General features: G+C 45.4%; 1 protein-coding gene across 4 annotated transcripts in view; it reads left to right on the plus strand.

Annotated features, from left to right (window-relative positions):
• The first annotated feature begins 1,234 nt into the window (after positions 1-1,234).
• Positions 1,235-13,528, plus strand: part of LOC137627716 (uncharacterized) — a 252,300-nt gene continuing 240,006 nt past the window's right edge. The window contains exon 1 of one of the 4 annotated variants that reach the window (XM_068358974.1): positions 1,235-1,424. The gene's annotated coding sequence lies outside the window, so the exon portion shown is untranslated. The remainder of the gene's footprint in view (positions 1,425-13,528) is intronic. The other 3 variants (XM_068358971.1, XM_068358972.1, XM_068358975.1) reach the window with 3 other exon arrangements.

Genomic DNA, 13,528 nt, shown 5'->3' on the forward strand with positions numbered 1-13,528 from the left:
CCGACCACCTAGCTAAATCGGCCTTAATGTGCCAAACTATCAGCATTACTCTGCAACAGTCATTAAAAACCATTCAAAATAAAATGGCTACCTACTGCAACATGCAAAAGACTAGTGAAGTTAGAAGAGCCTTCCTTGATGGCTCAAAATCTGCAAAGTGGTACATTGAAGCTACAAACATACTACCACACCCAATTGCTAGACAAACACCTCGCCAGGACGCAGTAATTATTTGCAGACTGCGACTGGGATATCTATGAAACTGGCAGATCATCTTAGATAACGGCCAAGACCCTGCAGCACAGCATAGACCAATCAGACCTTGCAAGCACTGTAATCAGGACACAGAAGAACCTTTACAGCACTATCTACAGCAATGTCAGGAAACACGCATACTTCGGCAGGATCTTAATCCCAATACTCCTGCTACTGCAACAGAAATTGTCAAGCACATTATTGACAATCACAATACCCTCTCAGCATTTCTCCGGAGTTACCCTCCACCGAGATAACGTTGCAACAATGTCAACGTAAAATCTAAGCGGCAATTAAAAGAGAAACCTTATCCTCTCTACAATTCTGTGCTGGGAGCTGGGGGATTGAATATATTTAAAAAAACTAATAATTTCTTCTTTATTTTTTTTTTCCATTTCATCACAAACTGAGTAGCCTACTTATTTTCATTGCTAAACTAAACTCATCCAAATTTTCCCATATTTACATCACCAACCAACAAAACATTTTTGTTGGTCGGTGTTTACGTAATAAATATTATCTCTCTCTCTCTCTCTCTCTCTCTCTCTCTCTCTCTCTCTCTCTCTCTCTCTCTTATATATATATATATATATATATATATATATATATATATATATATATATATATATATATATATATATATATATATATATATACATATATATATATATATATATATATATATATATATATATATATATATATATATATATATATATGGGTGTGTGTGTGCGCGCGCGCATATATGTGTGTGTGTGTGTCTGTCTGTCTCTGGTGCACGGTGTGCAGTGCATGTTAGTAAACATCATCACTGATAACTAAGACTTGTTCGAATTCATGCATAAAACTTATGGTAACTTCGACCATATTGCAGTATATAATTGTCATAAAGTTATTATCAATTACAATATATGTGCCATCAGATATTTTCACGATAAATTATTTTAAATTCTCACATTTTCTGTATACTTAAGAAATATTCTCTTAATCCAAATGTGCTAATTGCTGCACTTCCGAACGCCTTAATCTTCTTCAATAAATCTTGTCTCAGAAATGCAGTTACATAAGGTGTTCAAGAGTTGGATAAGATTAGTGACAAACATTTACAGTAACTGTTGATACTTAAAGGTCTCTGACAAGTTCAAGGTTATATTTTATTTAATAGTGCGGTAAGTATTACGCAAAGTAATGTAGGCCCAGGCTAAAACCTTTGGTAGATAATATGTTAACAAAAGAAAAGCCACCCGGAGAAGAGTTTGAAAGTTAAATTAAAGATCTTGATCTTCCTAAACACATGCAACTAATTTTTCCCAATTATTGTAACTTTTAATCGTGCCTAACCTTGTAGTGTAGTGGAAATGGCGTTAGATAGTTTTTTTTTTCTTGTTAGGTAATGACGAATTTAACATTTATTTTTCATAATCCAATAAACCCTAATGTCTGAATGTAACCAGTAGCAACTAAAAGAGTGATTTTGTTTCATGAGAAAACATTTATTTATTGGTTTAGTAAATATTTACTCTTTCACCGTCCTCAAATACGACTGTATGGGTATTTTTGTTTGTGCAACCTTTTCTTACCAATCTAACTTCTTTCATTGGACTTTCCCTGGAAATGCTCTGCTTTTGTGTAAGAATAATCCCCCATTTAATCTTCCCCCAGTAATGTTACCCACTATTAGTGTGTATTCTCACAACAAATAAAACTGTTGCTAGTTTTTTATGCTAAATTGGCAAATCGTAGCTATCTCGTGACGTTAGTCTTTATCGATTGATCTCTTGGCTAATCACCAATTTTCAATTAAATTTAGTTTATCATCGTTCCTTTGAAATCCGTTCAACCATGTCCAACGTCAAGACATGTCAACTGGTCACGGCATAGATAATGTGCTTATGAGTTCATTTAAGTGATTTATTAACATAAAGTTCATACTAATTGGATGCTGCATGACTAGGACTTTATTAGCTTTTAATAATGTAAATATGCTTTGAGTGGTTTTCAGCTTGGGTTAAAAGGGGTCGAAGAGGGTCATAGCTTTCCCAGTAAATAATGATACCACCTGGATATACAAGATGTGTATTCATAGCTTTACGACACTGTTTTTTTTCTGTCTCTTATTTGTTACAAACGAAGAGTTTCCCTTTTAAAAATTTTAAATTTCCTATTTGTTCCCACATGAAAGACATACCCTTTTGCTCTTTATTAAGGAAAATACTTTAGGTGAAGCTGGAATACTAGCTATAAGACTTTTTGTAAGGTGTAACTACCCCACCGCTAGTTAGTCGGGGTAAGGGGTTAGAGACTGGCAACCCTGCTCTCACACACACACACACACACCTGTGTTCTATCGTCACTTTTACTTTTGGCTTGTTGAAGAGTGGACGTTGGTCTCTTCGTCTTTTTATACCTGTATCTCTAACAGAGGTGGTTTAAACATGACAAAAGTTCTACATGAAACTACCGCCCAACCTTTTTTGACTGGCCTTTGACTAATTTGTTCTTTTAGTTTTCTTTATTTTTCACAGGCGTGAGTGTTACTGTTTTGGCGACCGTGTAATATGGGGTTTTTCTCGAGGTCGGGGAAACCTTTTCTTACAATCTCTTCCCCCCTTGATGCCGGATAACCCATAGGCTGGAGGACTCCCGCGCTTCCCCCAGTGCATCGCATCGGCAGGGAAGTTGTTCTCCGTGTGGATGTTCCTTCATGGTATTAAGTAGATGTTGCTTGCTCCCTGCTAGTTTGATGGCGGGAAGGCTGCTTGCAGCCGACCCAGAGCTCGACTTTGGTCTTGCTCCTCTACGTTGATGACAATGTACTCCCTCGTTCTGCAATGGCAGGTAGCAGAGGGAGTGTAAATTCTGAAGCTTGTTCTGTGCCTCTGGGGGGTCACCTTTCCCGTTTGCGGGTTAGGTTTTCTTCAGCGCTGACGACGATGCACTCCCTTGTCCTGCGATGTCAGACAGCAGAGGGATTTCTAAGTCTGATGCATGTTCCAGTTACAGTGGAAGTTGCTGCTGCTGCCACATCACCACCTTCATCGCCTGCGGCAGTTCTTGATCATTGTGCTGACGACGGTGCTCTCCCTCGTTCTGAGCTTGCTCAGCCACTGGACGAAGGGCAAAGTTCGAAGCTTGTTCCTGCTACTCATGGTGGACACCTTTCCTGTACGCAGGTTTGGTCCTCCCTAGAGTATTCCTCGTCACGTGGGTTCTAAAGAGGGTTATGGACTCATCTATGCCTTTCTCTAATCCCTTGGAGTGTGGCTCTTCATACTATGAGGATGATATTACTCACCATCTGCAAGTTTGATGCTTCCAGCATCCGTCCACCTTCATTACTAGCTGTCTCGTCTCTCCCAGCAGACTCGTCTCTCCCAGCTGACTCATCTCGCCTTAGCTAGCTGACTCGTCTACTTGACTTGCCTTGCCCTGTCTCCTCGTCTCGCCCAGTACTGTACTGCTCCAGCTCGCGATTGGCCATCAGCCTACGATTGCCCGTTAGCTTGTGATATCCTGTCAGCTCGCGATCTCCTGTCAGCTCATGATCGCCCATCAGTCCGCAATCACCAGCCGTTTTGCTGTTGCCCATCAGCTCTTGATTGCCTGTCAGCCCACGATCACCCGTCAGCTCGTTGTAGTGGTTTGCGGACTGTGGCCAGAGGTAGCACCCGAACTGCCTAGTGTTCGAATGCCGACCACAACCCGACGTTTACTACACAACAAATATACAATGGTGTAATACCCCAAAAAAACCTAAGTAACAGGTCAAGAGAACGGAGCTCTGGGCACCACCCCTTGATTTATACTGAGCAAGGGGACCCAGCTTGAATCTTGTTTTTTATCATACCTTTCATTGGGCTAGCTGGATTATAAATAAAGGTATAAGAACATTAGGTGAAAGGGAATATTATAGTTAATAACGGAACACAGTGTGGGAGGAAAGAATTATGATAAATTACTGTACTTATGAGCTTCAAAAAACAGTGGTGGAGGAGAAGACACCGTGGTGAGAGGTTCTGAAATGAAATGCTGTATACATAAAATAGGAAAAAGAACAATTTATTTAAGAAACTGTTAGGAATACCGTAATGTATCAATCAAAATAATCAAAGACAAAATTAACATCCCTTACGTAAAACTTCAGCATCCGGGTAACAAAATAAACAAATTACACAATCAAGATTTCCACTGGGGGGACACTCATAAGTTTTCCTATTCAGTACAAGTATTAATAAAGACACACCTAACCGTGTATCTATTTGGGCAAGTACCAGTATGCCATTTCAATAGTTCCAGTTTACTATTAATGTTTATGACACTTAAAAGTTTGTGGTCTTCCGCAAAAAGACGGTTTTAGGCCCCTTTACGTTCACTTGGTTCTGGGGCAAACATTTAAAAGAACTTTCCATCACTAAGTTCCAGTATGGAATCACCTTTTGTGATCTGGTGATGTGGAGTAGCAATACCTTGATCCTTAAAATGTTTTTTTCAATATTAATCTTACCCGATGATCATGTAGCTGTCAACTCCGTTGCCCGACAGAAATCTAAGGTCGGGATACGCCAGCGATCGCTATACAGGTGGGGGTGTACACAACAGCGCCATCTGTGAGCAGGTACTCAAGTACTTCTTGTCAACAAGAACTCAATTTTTCCTCTGTCGTGCCACCGGCAAGACCTACTTGGATACGCTGTTGATTCTGGAGTTGTTTTTCACGATTTTGGTGATGTATTCACTCTAGATTTTAGCCTTCGCTATTCAGGAAGCTTTATCATTAGCTTAGCAAGCTTTTGGAATTAATTTGGATTAATTGTTAACGAACTTTGCTAGATTTGGAATCCCCCCTTGACTATTTCTACAATTCAAGATGTCTGACCAGTCTCAAGTCCCTAAGTACAGGCAGTGTAGTGTTAGGGCTTGTACTAGGCGTCTTCCGAAGGCCTCCATAGATCCTCACACCGTTTGTTCCAATTGTAGGGGTAAATCCTGTCAATTGGAAGATCGATGTGAGGAATGCGTTTGGCTTTCGGAATTCGATTTTAACGAATTCCTTAAAAATGCACGTAGGCTAGAGAAGGATAGAATCAGGAGGAGTTCTTCTCGCTCTGTGGATTTTTCCTCTCCCCATGCCCCTCAACCTTTTCCTTCCCCTGTAGTGGTGACTCCCGACCCTGCTACTAGTGCTCAGCCATCCATGGCGGATATGATGCGTGCCATTCAGGCTCTCGGTGACAGAGTGGAGTCATTGGCTAATGACCGTAATCAGCTTTTGGCAGATGTCAAAGAGCTGAAAGCGAGAAGTGCAGTGGGAAGTGTTGTCAGTGCTAGTGAAGTGAAAAGTGTCAGTGTCAGTGTTGCGCATGAGGGTACATCTGTGCGTGCCAGTCGTCCTCCCAGTCCGGGACCTCTTGCAAGCTCCCAAGCCCAGGGGAGAAGCAATGTCGAAGGACCAAAGGGTTCGGCAGGCCCTGATCAGCGTACGGATGTACCCTCAGTGGTTGCGGACGTATCTGTCAGAGATCGTCCCATCCACAAACAGACGAATGAGCCCTATCATTCCTCGTCTGTGGAAGAAGTTTCCAGGAAGAAACGATGGACCAAGGTTTCACGACCTCTCAAGCGTAAGGTCCCTTCCGAGCGAGTCCAACGGCCCAGGTGTAGCCACTGGGTCAGTTCGGACTCGCCGCAGTCTTCCGATGACTGCACACCTCCTAAGAGAGGTAGAGTGGTTCCACAACAGGCTACTGCTCCGTCTGTTGCTGCTCCAACCACGGTAGACCCTAAGTGGTCCATGCTGCAGTCTATGCAGTCTCAGCTTGCTGCGTTCATGCAAGAGTATCATGCTGAGAAGGTTGACACTGCACCTGTTAACCTACAACCCGCCGCGGTTGTGCGCTCAGCAGATACTGCGGCTGCCTGCTCCCACACTCCACCTGTGAGAGCTCCACCACCGATGCGCAGTCCACCCTGCCAGACGCATGTTCTTGCTGCACCATCCGTTGACATGCGTGAGCTACCGCATCAGCAGTGGGAAGGTGCTGTAGAGCTGCCGGGTTCTGACACTATGCGGCATGCTCCGCAACCCATGCGGCATGCTCCGCATCCCATACGGCATGCTCCGCAACCCACGGCAACCCCTTCCACGCACCAGCACTCTGCTTTTGTTGTTGCCAGCTCGCAGACTGAACAGCAGCGGCATGATGTTGGATCCGCAGCAGCTACGCATGCACCCGTGCTGCCGGATTCAGCCGTTCAGCTTTCTGCTCCGCCTTTGCCACTTCCTACTCAGCTTTCGGATGATGGAGTATCGGATGACGAAGCTGCACATTTGGATGAACCGCACTCCGACTTTGAAGGGCCCAAGTCTACGCCTCCCTCCTTAGACTTTCGTAAAGTCCTTGCCTTGTTCAGGGACTTGTATCCAGAACAGTTTGTGTCTGCAACCCCTCGCTCTCCTCCCTCCGAGTTTGCTCTGGGCATGCAGTCTGCTGCTCCTGCCTTCACCAAGCTTGTTCTCGCACGCTCATCCAAGAGAGCTTTGAGGGTTATGGGAGAGTGGTTGCAGTCCAAGAAGCAACTGGGAAAGACTGCTTTCATCTTTCCGCCTACCAAGCTTGCTTCCAAGTCGAGCGTCTGGTATGCCACGGGAGAGGAACCCGGCTTGGGAGTTCCTGCCTCTGTCCAGGGCGACTTCTCAAGTCTGGTTGACTCTCCCCGCAGGCTGGCTATGAGACGATCGAAGATCTGCTGGTCCTTTTCTGACATGGATCATCTGTTGAAGGGAGTCTTTCGTGCTTTTGAGATCTTCAACTTCCTCGATTGGTGTTTGGGAGCGTTAAGCAGGAAGACTTCCCCTTCGGATAAGGACTCTGCCATGCTGATCATGTCTAGCATGGACAAAGCCATTCGGGATGGGTCTGGTGAACTTGCGGCTTCGTACGTGTCGGGAGTGCTCAAGAAGAGAGAACATCTTTGCTCCTTCTTGTCGTCTGGTATCACCCCTTGCCAGAAGTCGGAGTTGTTGTTTGCCCCTCTCTCCAAGTGTCTGTTTCCGGAGGAGCTGATCAAGGGGATGGCTGCCTCGCTTATCCAGAAGGATACCCATGATCTGATGGCATCTTCCGCACGTAAGGCTAAAACCTTACCTTCCGTGCCTAGACCTTTTCGGCCTGCAGCAGTAGACACACCTGCAACTAGGTTCATCCCGCCCTTTCGGGGCAGAACCTCCAGCAGAGGAGGTACCCGTGCCGACAGTCACCGTGGCAAATCCAAGAAGGGTTCCAAGTCCGCAAAAGGCAGGATCTGACTGCCTTCCTCTCCAGACAGCAGTGGGAGCCAGACTCAAGACCTTCTGGCAAGCTTGGGAGAGCAGAGGTGCAGACGCTCAGTCTGTGAAGTGGCTAAAGGAGGGGTACAGAATTCCGTTCTGCCGCAATCCCCCTCTAGCTACATCTCCCATCAACCTCTCTCCCAACTACAAGGAGAAGGACAAGAGGCTAGCGTTGCAACAAGAGGTGTCGCTCTTGCTACAAAAGGGAGCGGTAGTCATAGTCCGGGACCATCAATCCCCAGGCTTCTACAACCGTCTCTTCCTGGTAGCGAAGAAGACAGGAGGTTGGAGACCAGTGCTGGACGTCAGTGCTCTCAATGCTTTTGTCACCAAGCAGACGTTCACGATGGAGACGACGAAGTCGGTCCTAGCAGCGGTCAGGAAGGAGGACTGGATGGTCTCGTTAGACCTGAAAGACGCGTACTTTCACGTCCCCATCCATCCAGACTCCCAACCTTTCCTAAGGTTCGTCTTTGGAAAGGTTGTGTACCAGTTCCAAGCCCTGTGCTTTGGCCTAAGCACGGCACCTCTTGTGTTTTCCAGACTGATGAGGAATATTGCCAAATTCCTTCACTTGGCAGACATCAGAGCCTCCCTCTATTCGGACGACTGGCTTTTAAGAGCTCCGTCAAGTCGTCGCTGTCTGGAGAATCTCAGATGGACTATGGATCTGACCAAGGAATTGGGCCTCCTGGTCAATATAGAGAAGTCCCAGCTCGTCCCATCCCAGACCATTGTCTATCTAGGTATGGAGATTCAGAGTCGAGCTTTTCGGGCTTTTCCGTCGGCCCCAAGGATCAATCAAGCCCTAGAATGCATCCAGAGCATGCTGAGAAGGAACCGATGTTCAGTCAGGCAGTGGATGAGTCTAACAGGGACACTTTCATCGCTGGCCCAGTTCATCGAGTTAGGGAGACTCCACCTCCGCCCCCTTCAGTATCATCTAGCTGCTCACTGGAGAAAGGACATGACGCTAGAGGCGGTCTCAGTGCCTGTTTCCGAAGAGATGAGGTCTACACTGACGTGGTGGAAGAACAGCATTCTTCTCAAGGAAGGTCTACCATTGGCTGTTCAGACCCCCGACCACCGTCTCTTCTCGGACGCATCAGACACGGGCTGGGGTGCGACACTGGACGGACAGGAATGCTCGGGCACGTGGAATCAGGAGCAAAGGACACTTCACATCAATTGCAAGGAGTTGTTGGCAGTTCATCTGGCCTTGATAAACTTCAAGTCCCTCCAGCTAAACAAGGTGGTGGAGGTGAACTCCGACAACACCACAGCCTTGGCTTACATCTCCAAGCAAGGAGGGACTCATTCGAGGAAGTTGTTCGAGATCGCAAGGGACCTCCTCATTTGGTCAAAAGATCGAAAGCTTTCGCTGGTAACGAGGTTCATTCAAGGCGACATGAATGTCATGGCAGATCGCCTCAGCCGGAAGGGTCAGGTCATCCCCACAGAGTGGACCCTTCACAAGAATGTTTGCAGCAGACTATGGGCCCTGTGGGGTCAGCCCACCATAGATCTATTTGCTACCTCGATGACCAAGAGGCTCCCGATGTATTGTTCTCCGATTCCAGACCCAGCAGCAGTTCACGTGGATGCCTTTCTGCTGGATTGGTCCCATCTAGACCTGTATGCGTTCCCTCCGTTCAAGATTGTCAACAGGGTACTTCAGAAGTTCGCCTCTCACGAAGGGACACGGTTGACGTTGGTTGCTCCCCTCTGGCCCGCGAGAGAATGGTTCACCGAGGTACTGCAATGGCTAGTGGACGTTCCCAGGACTCTTCCTCTAAGAGTGGACCTTCTGCGTCAACCTCACGTAAAGAAGGTACACCCAAGCCTCCACTCTCTTCGTCTGACTGCCTTCAGACTATCGAAAGACTCTCAAGAGCTAGAGGCTTTTCGAAGGAGGCAGCCAGAGCGATTGCCAGAGCAAGGAGGACATCCACTCTCAGAGTCTATCAGTCTAAATGGGAAGTCTTCCGAAGCTGGTGCAAGGCGAATGCAGTTTCCTCAACCAGTACCTCTGTAACACAGATAGCTGACTTCCTGTTACATCTAAGGAATGTAAGATCCCTATCAGCTCCTACGATCAAGGGTTACAGGAGTATGCTGGCAGCGGTCTTCCGCCACAGAGGCTTGGATCTTTCCACCAACAAAGATCTACAGGACCTCCTTAGGTCTTTTGAGACCTCAAAGGAACGTCGGTTGTCCACACCAGGCTGGAACCTAGACGTGGTTTTAAGGTTCCTAATGTCATCAAGATTCGAACCGCTTCAATCAGCCTCTTTTAAGGATCTCACATTAAAGACTCTTTTCCTCGTTTGCTTAGCAACAGCTAAAAGAGTCAGTGAGATCCACGCCTTCAGCAGGAACATAGGTTTTACATCTGAAACGGCTACATGTTCCTTGCAGCTCGGTTTTTTGGCTAAAAACGAGCTTCCTTCCCGTCCTTGGCCCAAGTCGTTCGAGATCCCAAGCCTGTCCAACTTGGTGGGGAACGAACTAGAGAGAGTACTTTGCCCAGTAAGAGCTCTTAAGTACTATTTAAGACGGACAAAGCCATTACGAGGACAATCAGAAGCTTTATGGTGTTCTATCAAGAAGCCTGCTCTACCGATGTCTAAGAACGCAGTTTCTTACTACATCAGGCTTCTGATTAGAGAGGCACATTCTCATCTGAAGGAAGAAGACCTTGCTTTGCTGAAGGTAAGGACGCATGAAGTAAGAGCTGTCGCTACTTCAGTGGCCTTCAAACAGAACCGTTCTCTGCAGAGTGTTATGGATGCAACCTATTGGAGAAGCAAGTCAGTGTTCGCATCATTCTATCTCAAAGATGTCCAGTCTCTTTACGAGAACTGCTACACCCTGGGACCATTCGTAGCAGCGAGTGCAGTAGTAGGTGAGGGCTCAGCCACTACATTCCCATAATCCCATAACCTTTTTTAATCTTTCTCTTGAAATACTTTTTATTGTTGTTTTTTGGGTTGTACGGAAGGCTAAGAAGCCTTCCGCATCCTGGTTGATTTGGCGGGTGGTCAAATTCTTTCTTGAGAAGCGCCTAGGTTAGAGGTTGTGATGAGGTCCTTTAGTATGGGTTGCAGCCCTTCATACTTCAGCACCTAGGAGTCGTTCAGCATCCTAAGAGGACCGCTAGGCTCAGTAAGGAAGACGTACTTAAAAAAGGCAGAGTAATGGTTCAAGTCGACTTCCTTACCAGGTACTTATTTATTTTATGTTTGTTATTTTTGAATAACTGCTAAAATGAAATACGGGATACTTAGCTTCTAATGTTAACATGTATGCTGGTCTCCACCCACCACCCTGGGTGTGAATCAGCTACATGATCATCGGGTAAGATTAATATTGAAAAATGTTATTTTCATTAGTAAAATAAATTTTTGAATATACTTACCCGATGATCATGAATTTAAGGACCCGCCCTTCCTCCCCTTAGAGAACCAGTGGACCGAGGAGAAAATTGAGTTCTTGTTGACAAGAAGTACTTGAGTACCTGCTCACAGATGGCGCTGTTGTGTACACCCCCACCTGTATAGCGATCGCTGGCGTATCCCGACCTTAGATTTCTGTCGGGCAACGGAGTTGACAGCTACATGATCATCGGGTAAGTATATTCAAAAATTTATTTTACTAATGAAAATAACATTTCTAAACCTCTAGATAGGTCACTGTCAGAACACACTGTCAATACCAAGTTTGAGAAGTGACTCATGTAGCAGGACAGAAATGTTTACATTACCATTTTTTTTTCAAGCTGATTAACCCTATAAACAGACTCGGACATAATACAACACCCTTACAATCATTTTACTTGTGCCATGTCTCGACTAAACTTCTGGTTGCCTCTCCAAAAACCCTACAGAGAGTAGGGCGTGCTGCAAAAACAAATGTGGTTAGACAACTGGTAGGACCAAAAAATATTACAATACCCCTTAAAAATATAAATAATGCTTCTATTCATGACTTTCTGATATAAAAATAAATGAATTTGTTGCTGGCAAAATATGTAAACCTATTTAAGAAAAATTGAAATCTTTACAGTCAATATATGGAAAATCATTATAGTACAGTACTGAGGTAGAATATCAGACATTATGACAAAAGGGAATTGATAATGAGAGTTACTTTAAAAACATATATAACCCAAGCTTGTTATATGTAGAAATGGTTTGTATTTTCCCCAACTATTATTAATTTTTTCCACATCGGGACCGCCTGTCGGCTCGCTTACAGGTTCCTGAAGTATCTGAAGGGTGCCCCATACAAACCATTACGCCAGGCAACAGATCGCCACCTTACTTGAAAGATGGTGTTAATACTCGCTTTGGCTTCAGCCAAGAGAGTTAGTGAGCTGCATGATCTATCTTTTGACGGCTCCCATTCAAGATGATGGGGAGAGGTAATACTCAACTTCGTCCCTGAGTTTACAGTATTGCTAAGATTCAAAATCCGGGTGCACCAGATCCTACATTCGGTCCATTCTGGATAGAGAGTCTACTTTCTGGAACCGAAGATCCAGACCAACTGGTTCTTTGCCCAGTGAGGAGTCTGAGGTGTTACCTAAAGAGAACAGCAGTGGCACGCCCCTGTGTGTCAGCACGGGGAAGGTCAAGAGGAGGGTCACGAGGAATACGATCTGGATTAGGAAGCTGATTGATTTCACCCTAAATCCAGACCCTCCTCCTTAAAAACAACCTAGAGCTCATGACATCAGGGCATTGCAACGTCCCTGGCATTCAAAAAGAACTATTCTGTGGTGCAGGTATTGCAATTGGGCATGTGGAAGCGTCAGACGACCTTCACCGGCCACTACCTGCAAGACGTAACCAACAAGAACATGGATAAGTTTTCCAATGGTCCTATGGTGGCTGCACAACAAGTGATTTAAAACACCTCAAGCTCCTTGATGGACAAGTAGCAGAGGGTTGAGGGCTGAGGTTACCTGGGTTAGTCTGGGGTGAGTGAGTAATAATGACTGGCTTCCTTCTTCTTTTCCCCTTCTCCCCCTCTTGGGAACTCAGGTCCATGGTGCCCAGCACAGCTGACTTCACCTCTCTGCAGGTAAGATTCACTTCACTTGTGTATCTTAAGTATAGAAATAATACTTGTTGCGTTCCTAAATACCCCTGCGAGGGAGGCTATTGGGTAAGTCTTAGGACTCATATTCCTATGACCCGAGTTCCTATTTAAAGACCAGCCACTGTGTTAGTTTTCACAAACACAGCTTCTACAGGCTGCTAATTGTACATAACACATATTTTAAGCAAGGGCAGAGTTCCTACTACTGTCGGTCTCATACCGAAGTAGAGAAAACCCCCTGTCAAAGCCAAAGCCAGTTGGTAAGGACTTCCTCCCACCTAAGAGTGAGTCATCCCTAATAGATAGCGAAAGGTTTGTATTTGTGTTGGAACAAATGACAAATTTGTAAGTAATTTGTATTTTTCCTAACATACACACATGGAGCTATTTATACAAATTGGCCCACTAGCCCTGTCACCCAAGAAGTCCTGCCAGAAAGCAAAGTGGTTGCTGAGCCCAGGTGTGTGAGTGAGCGGGGTAGCTGGGCTACCCCTAACCCCCACCCTACTAACAAGTGGATGGGGTGGTTATCCCTCTCTAGAATTACCATTGCTTGTCTTTCAGCTTTGCCAAAAGTAATACTCCTAATAGATAGCTCCAGCTTGCATGATAGGAAAAATACAATTGTTCCGTTCCGTAACCGAAATGGAAACCACGCTATTTACATAGGGTTTACTTTCGGCGTAGCTGAAATTGACAAGCCATTAGATTTTAACGAGGGTTTACTACCCCCGTGCTAGTTAGCAGGGGTAGGGGAGGGGTAGCTTGCTACCCCTCCCCCCTCACACACTGGTGAAATGTCTCACTTCACTTCTGGCTCGGACGATGTACAGACATGCC

The sequence above is a fragment of the Palaemon carinicauda genome, chromosome 35 (assembly GCF_036898095.1).
Source record: "Palaemon carinicauda isolate YSFRI2023 chromosome 35, ASM3689809v2, whole genome shotgun sequence".
In the NCBI taxonomy this organism is placed as follows: Eukaryota; Metazoa; Arthropoda; class Malacostraca; order Decapoda; family Palaemonidae; genus Palaemon; species Palaemon carinicauda.